The 17,929-nt window shown below is 39.1% G+C and overlaps 1 protein-coding gene across 2 annotated transcripts in view; it reads left to right on the forward strand.

Annotated features, from left to right (window-relative positions):
* The window catches only part of LOC134546167 (FH1/FH2 domain-containing protein 3), a 496,828-nt gene that overhangs the window by 385,273 nt on the left and 93,626 nt on the right, over positions 1-17,929 (forward strand). The window lies entirely within an intron of this gene.

Raw genomic sequence — 17,929 nt, forward strand, 5'->3', positions numbered from 1 at the left:
AATCAACGTGGCTTACCATAGAAACGTAACTGCACTGTTCTGTTACATATGGTCATTAGGCTTAATTTCTTGTATCAGTTTGTACGTTACAGCTGGGATTACAATTGTTATCCTGCTTATAGGTCCAAAAAAATTGAAAATTTGGATTATCGTTGTTTTTTTTCATACACTTCAGTAATATTTTTACTGTAATGTCAAATTATAACCAAACTATAAAAAACCAGGGTGCAAAGCGTTAGGTAAAATCTTGAATACCCAAAGAGTTTTTGATTTCTGGAGAAAAAAAAACACTCTGGGAATAGTCAGGAATGTATAAATGTTATGTCAGAGAGTTTAGATTAAATTTTTAAGGTAAAAACTTATTATGTATCGCTAACCCGTTAGCTCTGCCATGCATATTTTATTTGGATTCTGTTTTATTTTGGTACTATGTCGATGTGACAATTTTGAGCAGAGTAATATATTTTTTTTAAATTATTTTTGGGCGTGAGGCTGGATCTCAACAGTGATGGTATATAGGAGTGTGATGAAAGAAACATTACATTTTACATTTTCCCCTAGCGTTTTGCTACTGTGTGAACAGTGTTATCTTGACATTGAAAAATCCCAAGTCAGTTGTTACTGTGACAGTTTTAGAAAAAGGTACGAAAATTTTATTGGTTTTGTTGAGTGAAAAAAAAAAAAATATATTATACGTTTTAGTCAGCGAGAAATAATAGAAGACCTAGATCAAGTCAGGTCATTCAATTTGTTTTTTTTCCTGGACACCTTTAAATATGCGATATTTCAGCGTGTGAACAGGCTTCAGATTTTAACCTCCATATAAAAAAAAAGTATTCTTTGAAACGCGGGTGCCTGCAGATGTCACAGTTTCTGAAGCATGCTGTGAAATTACCAAGGAATCTGTATTGCATGCAGTTACTATAAAGTTATCTGTTTGTTTATTTAAAGCCCTGATATGCAAGAGCGCGCGAGGTGAAGCGGTGACCACGCGACCTGGAGTCGGCGAGCCTCGGGCGGGTTAACGGTGCCGTCCGTGCGAGGCCGCTCGCGATCCGGGAGTCGAACCAGCCTGCCTCCCTCCTCCCCGCTGCCCGCAACACGCGCGAACCAACCCTCGTCAACCGAGCACTCGCTTACGTGGAATCAGCATGCTAATGCGAACAAACACCAGAGAACCGAGCATCCGCTTTTCTGGAGTATCGATATGATAATGTAAATTAACACCAGTGAACCGAGCATCCGCTTTTGTGGAATCAGGATGCTAATGCGAACAAACACCAGAGAACCGAGCATCCGCTTTTCTGGAGTATCGATATGATAATGTAAATTAACACCAGTGAACCGAGCATCCGCTTTTGTGGAATCAGGATGCTAATGCGAACAAACACCAGAGAACCGAGCATCCGCTTTTCTGGAGTATCGATATGATAATGTAAATTAACACCAGTGAACCGAGCATCCGCTTTTGTGGAATCAGGATGCTAATGCGAACAAACACCAGAGAACCGAGCATCCGCTTTTCTGGAGTATCGATATGATAATGTAAATTAACACCAGTGAACCGAGCATCCGCTTTTGTGGAATCAGGATGCTAATGCGAACCAACACCAGAGAACCGAGCATCCGCTTTTCTGGAGTATCGATATGATAATGTAAATTAACACCAGTGAACCGAGCATCCGCTTTTGTGGAATCAGGATGCTAATGCGAACCAACACCAGAGAACCGAGCATCCGCTTTTCTGGAGTATCGATATGATAATGTAAATTAACACCAGTGAACCGAGCATCCGCTTTTGTGGAATCAGGATGCTAATGCGAACAAACACCAGAGAACCGAGCATCCGCTTTTCTGGAGTATCGATATGATAATGTAAATTAACACCAGTGAACCGAGCATCCGCTTTTGTGGAATCAGGATGCTAATGCGAACAAACACCAGAGAACCGAGCATCCGCTTTTCTGGAGTATCGATATGATTATGTAAATTAACACCAGTGAACCGAGCATCCGCTTTTGTGGAATCAGGATGCTAATGCGAACAAACACCAGAGAACCGAGCATCCGCTTTTCTGGAGTATCGATATGATAATGTAAATTAACACCAGTGAACCGAGCATCCGCTTTTGTGGAATCAGGATGCTAATGCGAACCAACACCAGAGAACCGAGCATCCGCTTTTCTGGAGTATCGATATGATAATGTAAATTAACACCAGTGAACCGAGCATCCGCTTTTGTGGAATCAGGATGCTAATGCGAACAAACACCAGAGAACCGAGCATCCGCTTTTCTGGAGTATCGATATGATAATGTAAATTAACACCAGTGAACCGAGCATCCGCTTTTGTGGAATCAGGATGCTAATGCGAACCAACACCAGAGAACCGAGCATCCGCTTTTCTGGAGTATCGATATGATAATGTAAATTAACACCAGTGAACCGAGCATCCGCTTTTGTGGAATCAGGATGCTAATGCGAACAAACACCAGAGAACCGAGCATCCGCTTTTCTGGAGTATCGATATGATAATGTAAATTAACACCAGTGAACCGAGCATCCGCTTTTGTGGAATCAGGATGCTAATGCGAACAAACACCAGAGAACCGAGCATCCGCTTTTCTGGAGTATCGATATGATAATGTAAATTAACACCAGTGAACCGAGCATCCGCTTTTGTGGAATCAGGATGCTAATGCGAACAAACACCAGAGAACCGAGCATCCGCTTTTCTGGAGTATCGATATGATAATGTAAATTAACACCAGTGAACCGAGCATCCGCTTTTGTGGAATCAGGATGCTAATGCGAACAAACACCAGAGAACCGAGCATCCGCTTTTCTGGAGTATCGATATGATAATGTAAATTAACACCAGTGAACCGAGCATCCGCTTTTGTGGAATCAGGATGCTAATGCGAACCAACACCAGAGAACCGAGCATCCGCTTTTCTGGAGTATCGATATGATAATGTAAATTAACACCAGTGAACCGAGCATCCGCTTTTGTGGAATCAGGATGCTAATGCGAACAAACACCAGAGAACCGAGCATCCGCTTTTCTGGAGTATCGATATGATAATGTAAATTAACACCAGTGAACCGAGCATCCGCTTTTGTGGAATCAGGATGCTAATGCGAACAAACACCAGAGAACCGAGCATCCGCTTTTCTGGAGTATCGATATGATAATGTAAATTAACACCAGTGAACCGAGCATCCGCTTTTGTGGAATCAGGATGCTAATGCGAACAAACACCAGAGAACCGAGCATCCGCTTTTCTGGAGTATCGATATGATAATGTAAATTAACACCAGTGAACCGAGCATCCGCTTTTGTGGAATCAGGATGCTAATGCGAACCAACACCAGAGAACCGAGCATCCGCTTTTCTGGAGTATCGATATGATAATGTAAATTAACACCAGTGAACCGAGCATCCGCTTTTGTGGAATCAGGATGCTAATGCGAACAAACACCAGAGAACCGAGCATCCGCTTTTCTGGAGTATCGATATGATGATGTAAATTAACACCAGTGAACCGAGCATCCGCTTTTGTGGAATCAGGATGCTAATGCGAACAAACACCAGAGAACCGAGCATCCGCTTTTCTGGAGTATCGATATGATAATGTAAATTAACACCAGTGAACCGAGCATCCGCTTTTGTGGAATCAGGATGCTAATGCGAACAAACACCAGAGAACCGAGCATCCGCTTTTCTGGAGTATCGATATGATAATGTAAATTAACACCAGTGAACCGAGCATCCGCTTTTGTGGAATCAGGATGCTAATGCGAACCAACACCAGAGAACCGAGCATCCGCTTTTCTGGAGTATCGATATGATAATGTAAATTAACACCAGTGAACCGAGCATCCGCTTTTGTGGAATCAGGATGCTAATGCGAACAAACACCAGAGAACCGAGCATCCGCTTTTCTGGAGTATCGATATGATAATGTAAATTAACACCAGTGAACCGAGCATCCGCTTTTGTGGAATCAGGATGCTAATGCGAACCAACACCAGAGAACCGAGCATCCGCTTTTCTGGAGTATCGATATGATAATGTAAATTAACACCAGTGAACCGAGCATCCGCTTTTGTGGAATCAGGATGCTAATGCGAACCAACACCAGAGAACCGAGCATCCGCTTTTCTGGAGTATCGATATGATAATGTAAATTAACACCAGTGAACCGAGCATCCGCTTTTGTGGAATCAGGATACTAATGCGAACCAACACCAGAAAACCGAGAATCCGCTTTTGTGGTATCGGTATGCTAATATGAACGACCATCAGAGAACCGAGCATGTGCAAGTTTAATTCATTGAACTGTTTACCATGGGTACCTCGAGCGTACTCAAAACAGCGTAATAAAGTCCGATTGTTAAATTTACTGCGAAATCATATTACCTATAATCATCTTTACAAAAAAAAAGGGCCTGTTGAGTACCATTATTAAAAACCGCACATGGAATGGTTTAAAACTTTTATGTAGGCTACGCAGGAGACAAGACTACGTGTATATCCATCAGTATTGATAATTTTTAAAGAAATGATTACCAGGGCAAATTTTTAATTCAGTAATTTATTACCACCAATTGATAATTAAATTTCAACCGTGCCAAATTATCAAAAAATAGCACCCTACTCTGCTCTGTGATTGGTTGTTGCGCAATGCGTCACTTACTGAAATAAAATACATATGGTCATTTCCCTCCCATGCACACGAACATTCTGCGTGCTGTAAATCAGTATGTTTGAAAACAAGGCGGTCAGATATTGTGCACGCGACCTGCTGTTAGTGTTACTGTTATTTGTTTTTATTTGTGAATCCAACTTTCTGTGTCTGGTGCGTAGAGGCTATGAGGCGTGTGAGTGTCGCCCGTAGGCTCTTTTTGTTCACACGTTTGCATGCGCGAACGCTGTTAACAACTGTGGTGGCTTTTTTTCCAATGCAGTTATACCAACCAATGCTGCTTCTTAAATTCCCTGTTTTGATGGCATTTAAAATACACGGCCTCAATTTTAGCTCATAAATAAAATATACATCAAATTTATTGATTTTGCACCGACTTAGGCCACTTCTCTGCACAAGTCCATCAATCAGAATGAAACTATGATAGTAGAGAGTAAATAAAACGTAACTTACAACATAATTTTTACTCTCTATTTAATTGTAAAATAATCAAGATTTTTCAAGATGGTGGCCGTGACGTCATAATTTAATATTTCTGACGCTATATAATTTAAAATGACGGAAAGTTCTAGAAAAAATGCCGAATCCATGGTGCTGGAATTAAAAAATGGTGGCTGGGGTTAAGGTCAACAAAGATAGACGCCGGGGTCAAGGACATCCAAGATGGTGGCCAAAATTTCAAGGTCAGTGTCATCCAAGATAGCGGCCGTGACGTCACATAGCAAGATGACGGAGCGAAAATCCCAATCCTTTCCCTGCCCCCTGCCGCAGGACCGGCTGTTACATACCTACTGCAACATGCAACGTTACTGGTCTTTATTAGTATTATTATTAATATTAAGAATACTATTAGAATAATGAATGGGTTGATAAACATAAATAATTATTAACCTTACAATTACACATACAGAAGTAGGAAGAATAGCAAGGATACTTTTTATGTAATTTCTATGATAACCTATTATTTATTGCCATAACACATATAGGTAGTAAATATTCCATAAAATGGTTAATTAAATTATTAATACAATTAACTTGAAATTCGTGACATGTATTTGATTATTTGCTGGATCAATAGCAGGAATTAAGGTCGGCACAGAAATACAAATTCAAGAGTTTATTAGTAAAAATTATTAAATCCTATTACTTCCATTCACGGTGTAGGTTGTAGAAATTAGAAATATTATAATATTTGAGGGTTCAATGCAAATTAATTATTATTACCACGGCTATTAACTCAGGGTCAGCTTCGAGAAACTATTAAATCGGACCACTGGTTTTCAAATTCTAATTTCCAAACTGAAAATATTGATGTTTTATACAATTTAAATGTATTTACTCAAAAACATATAATGTTTCTACTTGGTTGTAACTTCATGTGAGGACTGGATGAATTAACATGTATAAATGTCCAGGATGATGTTCCAAATCACGTTCCTTACGACGTTAATAATGGAATGCTTGATAAAAAGATTATTTTGATGTAATAAAAAATGTAATTAATATTACTTCCATTATATTTAATAGAATTAAACTATTACCTAAAGTATCAAAAACTTTAATGCATCATACAACAAAATATAGAAAAATAAGCTAAGATTTGTATAAGTATTTGCTAAATACGTGACTGAACTGTCAAATGATGTCATAATTAATACTAAAAAAAACTATGTGACGTCTGGTGAATTCTTTTAAATATATATAAGAACACTGAAGTTAAAACATTCATGTTCAATCACCAAAATAAGGGGCGTATTGGTAAAAACCATACGATGAAGACGCCTTATTTTACATTCTCTTACTAACAATTAGAATTTAATTAATCTCCCTGACCTGAACCGGCTGCTGATTGGTTGAAGAACATATAAAACATATGGCCTTCAGACAACAACCCGCGGCAAAGAACCAGGTAAGATATAATTAAACTTAAAATAAAAATAATTAAGTTTAAAACATACTTGACCCAAAGATATTACAAACGTATGAAAAGTTTGTGCTGAAAACAAATACAATAACTAACAATATTATAGGTTAGTGTTCGAAAATAAATATCTTCAACTGTAATTATATCGTCGTACTGGAACAATTAGTGTTTGTAAAATATAGTCTGTAGCTGTAAACATACAAATGTGGAAAATAAACATAACATAATTCATTACTCTTAAATAAAAATAAATAATAATAAACAGAATTACTGTGTGGGAAATCTTGTTACCACACAAACATTTTAAAACGCAGCTTTTGCAAATACGCGGATGGTAAAGAAAAAAAAAATAGCGTGTAACTCAGTACACGTGCTAGAAGTAAAACTTCTGTGGTAATTCGAACCTCGACTATACATCTATTTTGCCAAGTACCTATTCATTTTCGCGTCGTCAGAGACCTTTTTCAAATCAATGTTTCAAGAAAACATTGGATTAAAATTCGGCCTTGAAATTAAACTACCATCTGATTTCTGAACTCTCACACGTCCCAGCGCGGTGTTCCGGGACTAGCGCGCGCGGGAATGAAATGCTTCTAGAGCTCGCGCGCGCCTCTGCGAGGTGGTCTGCTCTGCGCTGGGCGCGGGGGAACCCGCTCCACTTGCGGCGCGGGTCGGCGACCCGCGGGAGACGCCAGGGAAGCCTCGCCATCTCGCCAAAACATGTCCTGACCAGCTGCGTGTCCGTGCCCCGTGGTTGCTCCGGGCTTACTTCCAGCTCACCAGCCACAGCAAGCGCCTTCTGAATGGCCCGGCCGCCTATCACAAGGGAACAATCGCTAACGTGGGCTTACCTACTGTATTGCAGTCTAATGGGTGCTCAGATTTTTTTTTTGTGAAAGTACATGTACTTAACCTATCACTAGAGACCTGAAAAATTCGCGGTATCTATGGCCTTCAGGATAGACTGCACATAACCCTGTACACTCGGGCAAATAACGCAAGTTCATTGGCTGCCGACTTGTAAGTCGTCTCAGCTGGTTTGTCTGTGATTCGATCATTCTTTGGTTGAAGGGTTTATAACTGGTTGAGATTCGTCCAGATGAACAGTAAGCCGATAACAAAATTATCTAAGAGGTATATGTGTTTGAATTCTAGCCCATCACCGAATGAATCCGCGAATTTTGCAGGTATCTGCCTATTACGAACTCAAAAAAAATCATTTGCTCAACAAAGCAACATAAATAATTAACTGTAAACAGTGAATTTACTCCTAAATAATTGTCTGAAGTTAAATACTGTAACCATATGCAATCCGCATAGAAGGTAAAACCTGGCTGCAGCCTATGAGCCAAATACATTATTTTGTCAACACCCATTTCACTCAAGCGTGCGCTAGTCCTGGAACAACTCGTTTTCAAATGTGCCAAATTGCATGTGTTTAGTGATGTTGTCTTAGAGTGCGATGTAAGAAATATTTGTGGGATTTTATTGCTCCGTAAACAGTTACGTTTTGACATGAAAGAATCCGTAGGTACCTTGTAACCAAGGTAGTGTAAGGAAGTGACGAAAAAATCTAATTGGTTATTTTCTGTTGAAATATTGCAGGTTTTCGGTCAGTAAAATCCATAAAAGACATTGAGGAGACAGGGAATTCAGTTTTGTAGGTTTTGCTGTATAACCTTAAGGGTCCCGCCTAGTCAAAGGTGTATTTGTGTTAGTGAGACGGGATGATAAGTGCTATACTCGCTGGTGCTTCTAGCGCGGTATCGCCTCTAAATGCAAAGCGGTAGACTGGCGCACATTCTTCTCGTCGTGCATAGGGCAACTATGACATTTGAGTGGTAATCATAACATTTTATGGCAGAAAAATGAAGGTAAAGGCGTATTGCAAGTCCGTTGAGTGCTTTAAAGAATATCTACCGGCTGTTGCATGATTAAAAACGCGTTCACACTTATAAAACTTCAGTTAAAAACGAAATCCGGAAATAGACCTACTTACCCACTCTCTGAGTAGCCTAATCTTAAATGCTTTTACGTAAACCGACACCACTCTGATATCTCGAGCAGTTTTCAAATCCTGTGGATTGTTCTGCAGCGCTGCACACCGTGTGTGTTCCCGGGTAGGCGGGGGCCTTAATCAGCATCGCGATCGGCAGCACGTCGACTCGGGAGCAGCACGCGTGACGCGAGTGAAGCGAGACCGTTCCCATGGCTGTTGACGGAAAACGTAGAGGTAGAAATGTTCACGGCCAACATCTAGTCTACCTATAGCTCCAGGCTACAGTGCATCATGGTGTGCCGCAAAACTGTACCGTTGCCATAGCCTCTGCGGGGAATCGAACCTTGGGTCTTGAGAGAGTTCCGGGCGACGATTTTCGTCCACTACCTTTGCTTATGACTAGAGACCGGAAAAAATACCGAATTCATTCGGCGATAGGCTAACATTGAAATACATTTACCTTTAAGCTGCTTTTGTCATTATTTCACGGCTAATCTGGACGACTCTCAAACAATTATTAGCTCTCAACCAAAGAAGTATCGAAGCACAGGCAAACTAGTTGTGACGATTCACAAGTCAGCGGACAATGAACTGGCGTTGTTTACGCGAGTGTACAGGGGGAATGTGTAGTCTATCCCGAAGGCAATCTAAACCGGGAATTTTTCCAGGTTCCTACTTACGACGTACTACTGAAATTAGGGGTTGAATCACACAGAACGTGAAGAGTCGCTGGGCCAATCAGCAGTTAGGATCTGCACCAAAAAAGAAAACGGGAGTAAATATGGCGAAATATTCATTTTCCAGCAAAACGAAATGAGAAACTTGTAGATATTATTAAAATCGAATTATATACATATGTATACATGAAGTGAATATTCTTTACGGTCGGTAGGTGATGACTCATCAGATCGTAACAAAAAGTGTAACACTCAGCGCTCAGGAACGAGGTGCTCGATGGAGGAAGGGGAAAATTGAACGCACCACTCCTCACTCTCGAGCAAGCGTTAGATGAAGCGATGATACAGTGCTCAATTTATCGTTACGCTGAAAATGACAGATCTTTTTCTTAAAGAAAAACTGATTAAATTCAATTAGATTTGGTCAATTGTCTATAGATATTTCTTATTGTTAGTGTTTTTGAGTAGACTATGTTATTCTGTGAATTTTTAAATAGAGTCATTTTATAAAATGAACATCCACAAAATTGTAATTAATATCTGCTGAGTCAGCTTCGTCATCACATACCATATGTTTGTAAAACTCCTAAGCGACACACTCGCAGACAGAGAGATTTGTGCGTGGGTTTTAACCGACACAAGTATTCTCTGGATAGAGTGCTTGTATGTTGTATACTACCCATATCTTGACCTACATGCATACAACAAGCAGAAAACTTTAGAATATCTAGAATATTTTCCATAAAACATAGTTTTGGCGTTTACGTTTATCAATCACGTTTCACGGTCTCGCTTTTGCAAGCGCAAGTGAGGGGCTTCTTAGTTCCAAACCGCCCCCCCCCCCCCCTTCTTCAGAGTCTACGCCCGTGCTGTCGAAAATATTATATTATAGTAACGGTCATAATACTATATTATAGCAACGGTCTTCGAAAATATCTTAATCCGTAATCCTTGTCTTCACGAAAGTACTTGTTTAATATTAAACGTAAAAAAATTGTTATGTTCGGTTCCTGTCTCTCAACCTTAACGCGTGTGAACAGTTTCAAACTCTCCCCACGGCTGTGCAGCAATCGCAATAACATGAACATTGCGGTCACGTGATATGCGCTCTGGACCGGTTGAAGGAGCGTCCGGGGAATAACACCCCCCCCCCCCTCTCACTCCCCTTTACCCTCCTAGACACCCGCCAATTACACTCCGCGGAACCTGCCAGCGCGCGTGCCTTTTGTAAACCACCGCCGGTTGTGAGCTGCTGCGCCCTTGCATTGTCCCGGCGGGGTAATTATGCCACACACCGACGGAGAACAAGGTATTATGAGAGGGGGAGAGGATAACCTCGGCCCCTTTGCATTCCTTGTCTCCTTTCGTCCGTTTCCTTCCCCTCCCCCAGTACCCTCCTCTGTCTGCGCCCACCCAGTTCGCCGAGGCGCCTACGTGAGCACACTTCCTTTCGGGCCCCGCGGTGGCATAACAATGGCGCAAGGGGGCATTGGCACGCGACGAGTTCCCTCCCCCTTTCTGCCCCGTCTTCCCTTCTTCAAGAGACCGTGGTGACGTCACGCCGCGCGGATCACTAACCCCTCTGCCCCTCCGCCTTGAGATTCACTGAACCCCAGTAAAACGCCTGAATAATTCACGCTCGTGCATCTCTCTCTCTCTCTCTCTCTCTCTCTCTCTCATTCTCTCTATTTTATTGTGCTGTTGTAAAAGTAAAATCTAAGTTACGTTAGCCGTGTTCCAAAAAAAAAAAATCTCGCAAAAATTCGTTCTTTTCGCACGTCTAGGTGATCACAATGAGAATGGAAGTTTGTTAGGTTAGGTTTGTTACATAAATAATACCAATAATCGTTATTAAAAGTGTTGAAATCCTCGCGAATATTCAATAAATTGGTAATTTTTGCATGAATATTTTTATACGTTTTGTATGTATTCTTATTCAATAATAAAATTTATCTATGCTTATGCTAGAAAAAATAACAGTTATAAGTTGCCCTTTAAAATTAATAAACGCTATTTACTTACGTTGTTTGAAATTAACACACGTACCCTAACAACAACTTCAACTTTATTTATTTACAATGAAACTAAAACACACAAAACAATTAAAGCAACTATTTAAACGATATGTGTATTGCATAAATACAAGAAGTTGCACACAAAATACTTTAATACTTAAATTACATATTATATAAAAAAATTACATTTTAACAGAGTTCCAGCAGGGAAGTTACTTTTGTGCTGGCCAGTTTTACAAATTTTAATTAAATATTAAAACTTATTTCTCTAAAAACACACCAATCACATATTAGAGCCAATAGTCTGATATCACTCTGTGGGGCAATGTAGTTTATAATCAGATACATTTCTTGCAAATAACATCAACTTCACACTCCAGGCTCAAAATTAACATAACCTCTTGAAATAACAAAACATTCCATCATTGCTCGTGGGTTGCCAACCTCGACAATAATTGCCATGTTGTTTATAGGTTCTTTTGTATTAACAGAGTATTGCAGAAAAAATATAAGTACTTTACTATGTTGTATTTGCAATAAATGATGGTTTTCATGACTATATAACGCTCCGAATAATAGGCTTATGTTTCTTTTGTTTCAACCTTTATTCCTACATGTACGGAAGTTGATTTCATGCTTAGCTCAAAACAGCCGAAATAGGTTCTTATGTAGTTTGAGAAATAACGGTTTCAATTAAAGGGAAGTTATTTATATATAGGTCGTTTTTAATATTTTGGCCACAAAGTTTACGTATCTTATTTTCAGACATGAAATATTTTAATATTTTGGATACACAATGTTTACTTATCCTATTTTCAAACATTAATTCTCGCAATTTGTTTTTATTCCGATAGCGAAGTTGCACCAAAGAGTATCGAACTTAGGGATTTTCTAATCTATACTGATTGAGCTCAGTGAATTTCAAGGCTGTGTCTGGATTCGCCTAAAGTATATTGTACTTGTATGCACTTGGCGAGAACCGTGCGAACTGCAAGTGAAGTACGTAAATCTGCAAGTAAACGAATATGCGTACTACTCTCGTACTTCCAAGTAACGAAACCTCGCCATTTTAAAAACCGTCTGTATTTTTCTTTTGATAGAATTTTTAATTAATTTTAACTCTCGTTATATACTTTTGATTTATACTATATTAAGATTAACAAGTGAAATCAAGTATATACATTTTCACATGTTTATAAGGTAGTTTCAACAAATACCGATCGTCACTTACGAAACAAAGGTAGAAACTTTAGTTGTTTCCCATAAACATCGTGTGTTTGTGGATAAGTGTTAATAATGAACTATAGGCTATACAAATGAAAATTTTTGCGGGGATAAAGATTTCTTTAATGAAATGTGAATGACGGTTTTGCTTGCTGAGGCCTAGCACAATGCGTTTATGTCGCTATGACTAAAACTTCCGTGCAGATTTTTTTTTTGTAACTTATATTCTTTCGACCACTTTTCTTAGATTGCACAGTACAGGCCTCTCAAGAATTCACTGTGTAAATTGATCAAAACGGAACATGTAAGCAATCGATGTAGAAGAAACCACAGAGTATAGACTGGCAACTGTTCCAGTTCAACCGCACAGAGTGACACCGGTCTAGGCTGGGCATATTAACTATGCAAGGAACGCAACTACGCAACAACGTAAAATGCAACAAACGCAAGAAAAACACAGTTGTTTATAAAGCACGTAAGTGTAAGACGTCACCAACCCAAACAGTACAAAACAAATATCTACCCTGGGCATTTTTACAATACATATTTAACGTGAAAACAAAAGAAATCATCAATCATTTGATTCAAAGCTGTTATTTTATTTCACTGTTTGAAAGTTTTTTAATGTACATATAAGAAATGCATATAGTAAAAGTAACATCATGGCCATCAATGTACATAAGGTCTGCGTCATTTAAAGTTTTCGGAACATTCCACTTAAAATATGGAAGCCGGAAACGCAAGAAGTAGGAAGTTAGGGTGGTGCTTGCGTTGCATTTTTGCGTGTTGCGTAATTTATAAACAGGCATTTGAAAAAGTCTTCATTGAACTTTGTTGCTTCTTGCGTTTCTTGCGTAATTTGTATATACCCGGCCTTAGGCTTCTTCGCCACCCCATCCCCGCAGTTGCGCGCGCAGCTCACGTGCGGTAGGCGGGGCTCCCTCGCGGCGGATGACATGAAGAGGAACGAGAGGAAATGGCGCTGTGAGAGTTCGAGGCACGTCCTGCAAGACGCGACGCCTGACTTCCAGCGTGGGAGCCGCGCGGCATCATGGGTCTGGAACAGACCGGCTGTAAGCAGGACTAGAAGACCCCGCCTAGTCAAGGGCGCATCTGTGTTGGTGCGACGCTCGCTGGTGCTGCTGGTCTCTCAGCGCAAGTCTTCTCGTCACACGAAGGACGACTATGAATGTTGAGTAGTGATCATAACATTATATGGCGGAGAATACAACTCCATTGAGTGCAACCAAGAATCTGTACCGGATTTTTTTTAATGCCTAAAAGTTATTCTGAAAACGCGCGTTTTACCCATTTTAACTCTTCTAAAGTACAGTTTAAAAACGAAATCTGGAAACAGAACTACTCCTCCGCCCTTAGATTATTTTTAAATGCTTTTCGTAAACAGACACCACTCGGATATCTTGAGCTGGTTTCAAATTGCATGCGGTTTTTCTTTCTGAAGCTCTACACACTGTATTTGTGCCCAAATAGGCATACATATATATTTGAAAACAATGTTTGAGAAAAAATATTTACACGAAATATGGCTTTCAGTTTTTTCTATCATTTAAAGTCGGACATTTAACATTAAATTGTTTTCAATCCTCTCACACTAAAAAGTTGAATGATTGAACTTGGCTAGATCAAAGATTTTCATTTGAACCTTATTTAATATAAAAAATAATGCATAACGCATTAAATAAAACTTTTGAACTTTCTATGCATTTCTTAAAACTAAATAATGTAATTTTACATCAATTTTACATATTTCCACAATAAAATGGATGTTCTGCGATATTTAAATTTATTTATTCAATTTTCTTCAGAAAAATTAATATGCAGATGACTTTCTAACGAACGTTATTTTTCTTGTATAACGTTTTTTAATCTATCGTATGTTTTTTGCCACCTTAAAGATTATTAAAACGGAAACATTCGCCATTTCCGCGTTTGCTGTCCTCGATTCTGATGAACTGAGTCCGTTAAAAGCCACACATTTTTGATGCCGCCTCGTAAAGAAAATATTAAATGGAAACATATATATATAACATTTAAACTACTTGTCATTAAATGTAATTATCTGAGACAGGTGTAGTCTGAGGGATATGTTTTGTGCTACCCGATATGTTTAAATTGATTTTCACGCTGCTGTTGCATTTTGCAGATTGCCATACATTCGAGACGTTGCTTCTGGTTCGTTGGCCGCTGCAACAGCAAAGAGAAATTTCCACTCTTGACTGGGTTCCAAGCGAGGATGCTATATAGGCTGGATATTTGTAACCACTTTGGCTCCAAGTCACCGCGCTGTTCTCTTTGCGCGTTGGTTATTGGTTCCCATTCCTTAGTCCTCCAGTACATGCTAAAACAAACCATGGACCATCTGTATGATAGACAAAAATTGAGCTTTTGAGTTCTGTTAAGAACTTGGACATTGTTGTGGATGAACTGTGACTGCTCAGCGGTTCTGAGACGCTTAGTCGATATGTTTGTCATCGGTCCTGACTGAAACGTAAGGCATATCAGTATGGTCACTGAAGGCTTCGTAATTTGGCGACTGCTAGACTGTATGCTCGTATTGAGCTCGTAAGGTAATAATAAAGTAATAATAAAGGCTGTAATCTTTGCGTTGAGTCTGGTAGAAAGTGGTAAGTGGGGTCCCGGGGCTACAATGGTATTAACTGGTACTTCACTGATGATTTGTTTCTTCCCTATGCGAATCCTACAGATTTGCGCCACTGGTTGTAATAATACCCATATAATTATAATAACGGCATGGGAGCGAACAAACTGGCAATCGATCCCTGATGGCTTTAGAAGGGGAAGCCTACAGTTCACAGGGATGAGAGTCATACACGTACAGTTCCTAAGTTCTCAAAGTTTGCCGATCGCTCGCGAAAAAAAAAATAAGGAGTTATATATTTTACGGTCATAAGAGTACATTAAATTGCGCTAACCTGACCTACCCTCCCGGAAAAGAAAAATATATCATTTATTATACTGACCGAACCGAGCCTAACCTAACCTACACTTTTACTTCGGTAAACTTCAGAACTGCTCGAGTTGTGGTTGTGGCTTTCATCCTTGTGAACTGTATGCTTTCTATATACATAGGTGCTGACGTCACGAACAGCGTGAACCCTCTCGCGAATTTATGAAACGACGTGACCTGTGGCAGTTTTGCCTGTGGTGCGGCTGTGTTGCCGGTTGGACCGCGCGCAGTGGCTGTTCATGTGGCCTGCTTTGTTGCGCCTTCGCTTCACCCACGACACGCTCTTTTTACCATTCAGCATCAACGCGGGACCCCAGGATTCACACCCAAAATCATTCGTAACAAAGTTACGAGTGTTCGGCTAGTTGAGTCAGTTTTGGACTTATATATATATATAAGTATTTATATATATACCTATATATAGGTGTATATATATATATATATATATATATATATATTACCGTTGCAAGTGTAGGACAAACTAATGTCTTGCCCACGCAAGATGATCGGTGTCGTATTTCTTGGCGACGTGCGCAGTATCTCAAAACCTTTCTATTGCTAGGCATGCTCTGAGGTAGCATACATTAGCGCACAATAGCTTACATTTACTACTCGATGGCTACATATATTAGTACAAGATTCCAGATACTTTTTCAAACTTCAATAAGAAAGCTATATTATTGCTCCGGTGGGTTTCCATAGCCTTACTTTAGTCTAGCCGTACAGTGACATACTTATTTAGTGGCTGTAAGGTTCTAATGCATTTGATAGAAGACCAAATAAAATAACGTTGTATATGTTGCTAGCCATCAGACAACCTAAGCAGGAAAGTGAATATTTTTTTCTTTCGCACCTTAACTTTGAGATAAATTTAAGAGAGCATTCTTTAAAGGACGGGTATATTTTCAAATTAATATTGTTTTTGAATTGAAAGCTATGATTTTTAACTGGTACGATATTCAGTTGCTTGTACTTAACGCTTTATCACAAGCTAAAATTGTACAGAATCAAGGAAAGTTGGGTGTTTGTAGTTGATACTAAAAATTTTTGCATTCTACTGAACAGGGGTGAATGCAAGTGGAGGGTGGAGAGATAAGTGCGTGTGTGTATATATACACAAACACACACACACACACATATATATATATATATCCTTCCCCAAGAAATCCTAAACATAATTTAACATTCCTACCAACAAATGGAAATAATTTGAAAGCAAACAGCGGCCACAGTTGTTATATTCCCTCCATATCTCCCCCCTCCCCAAAGGAAATTGTGCGTACGTTCTTGTTACGGAAGGCAGCGGCGATCCACCGCAAGATCTGCCCTAGTCACGCCGTGGTATCACTCAGCGGCGATGTCTGGCGCTTCAGCCGACCTCTGGGCCGCTCACCTCTTAACATCGTCATCATCATCATCGCAAAAACTAACATACAACATACGAATTGGCCCAATATGATTTTATTTTTTTTTGTAACTGGCTTTTACTGTTTAATGCTCGACTTCTAACCGCCATTGTGATTTTTGTTATCAGTGATTCCAGTTTTTTATATGAAGAAAAATTTCGAAAATGAGATTATAGAAGCAATTTCATGTGTACCCCGTTTGTGGAAAAATAGGAAATGAACGTCTAGTGAGTCAGGCCAAATTTTAAATTATAATTATAAGTAGAATATACAAGATGCCTTTTAATTACGGTTTTGAATTTAAAAAAAAAATCAAATTTAGGCAATTATTTTCTAAAGTTTTAACATCTTCACCTTGCACCAAATTGTTAGATACTGTTAATGCAAATATTTGTTTCGCAATCATAGCTAACTTTTCTATTGATAATAATACAAAATAAAATAAAACATGCTATACTTTTGGGGGGAAATATTATTTGCATGATTTATGCGGCAGAAACTTTTCACGGAGTGAATTTGAGTATTCATATTGAAAAAAAAAAATAATTGTTATACTAACTAAGCAATTTATTTGCGTAAATGTGCTGTCTTTTAAAATAACCTGCTAAGTTAGAATAGTTATTTTTACAGTAAGAATAGTCAACTAAAGTGGTTAAAAATTTGGGCCACACAAATCGTACAAGTATATTTTCCCCAAAAGTATATGTTTCATTTCATGATGTATAGTCACAGTATCTAATAATTTGGTGAAGAGTGGGCATTATATAAATTTTGAAAGAAAAAATCATATATCTAAAAAAATAACAAAGTATTTAAATTTTTTAAATTCAGGACCATAATTAATTAGCCGGTTCTCGGCTTGACGTTGAGTTAAGGAACATTCTGTATATGGCGACACAAAATTTGCTACAGAACACAAAATTCAATAATCCACAGAAACTGTCCTACATTAAAAAAAAAAAAATCCATCGGCATGAAAATGCAACA

The sequence above is a fragment of the Bacillus rossius genome, chromosome 1 (assembly GCF_032445375.1).
Source record: "Bacillus rossius redtenbacheri isolate Brsri chromosome 1, Brsri_v3, whole genome shotgun sequence".
NCBI classification, from domain to species: Eukaryota; Metazoa; Arthropoda; class Insecta; order Phasmatodea; family Bacillidae; genus Bacillus; species Bacillus rossius.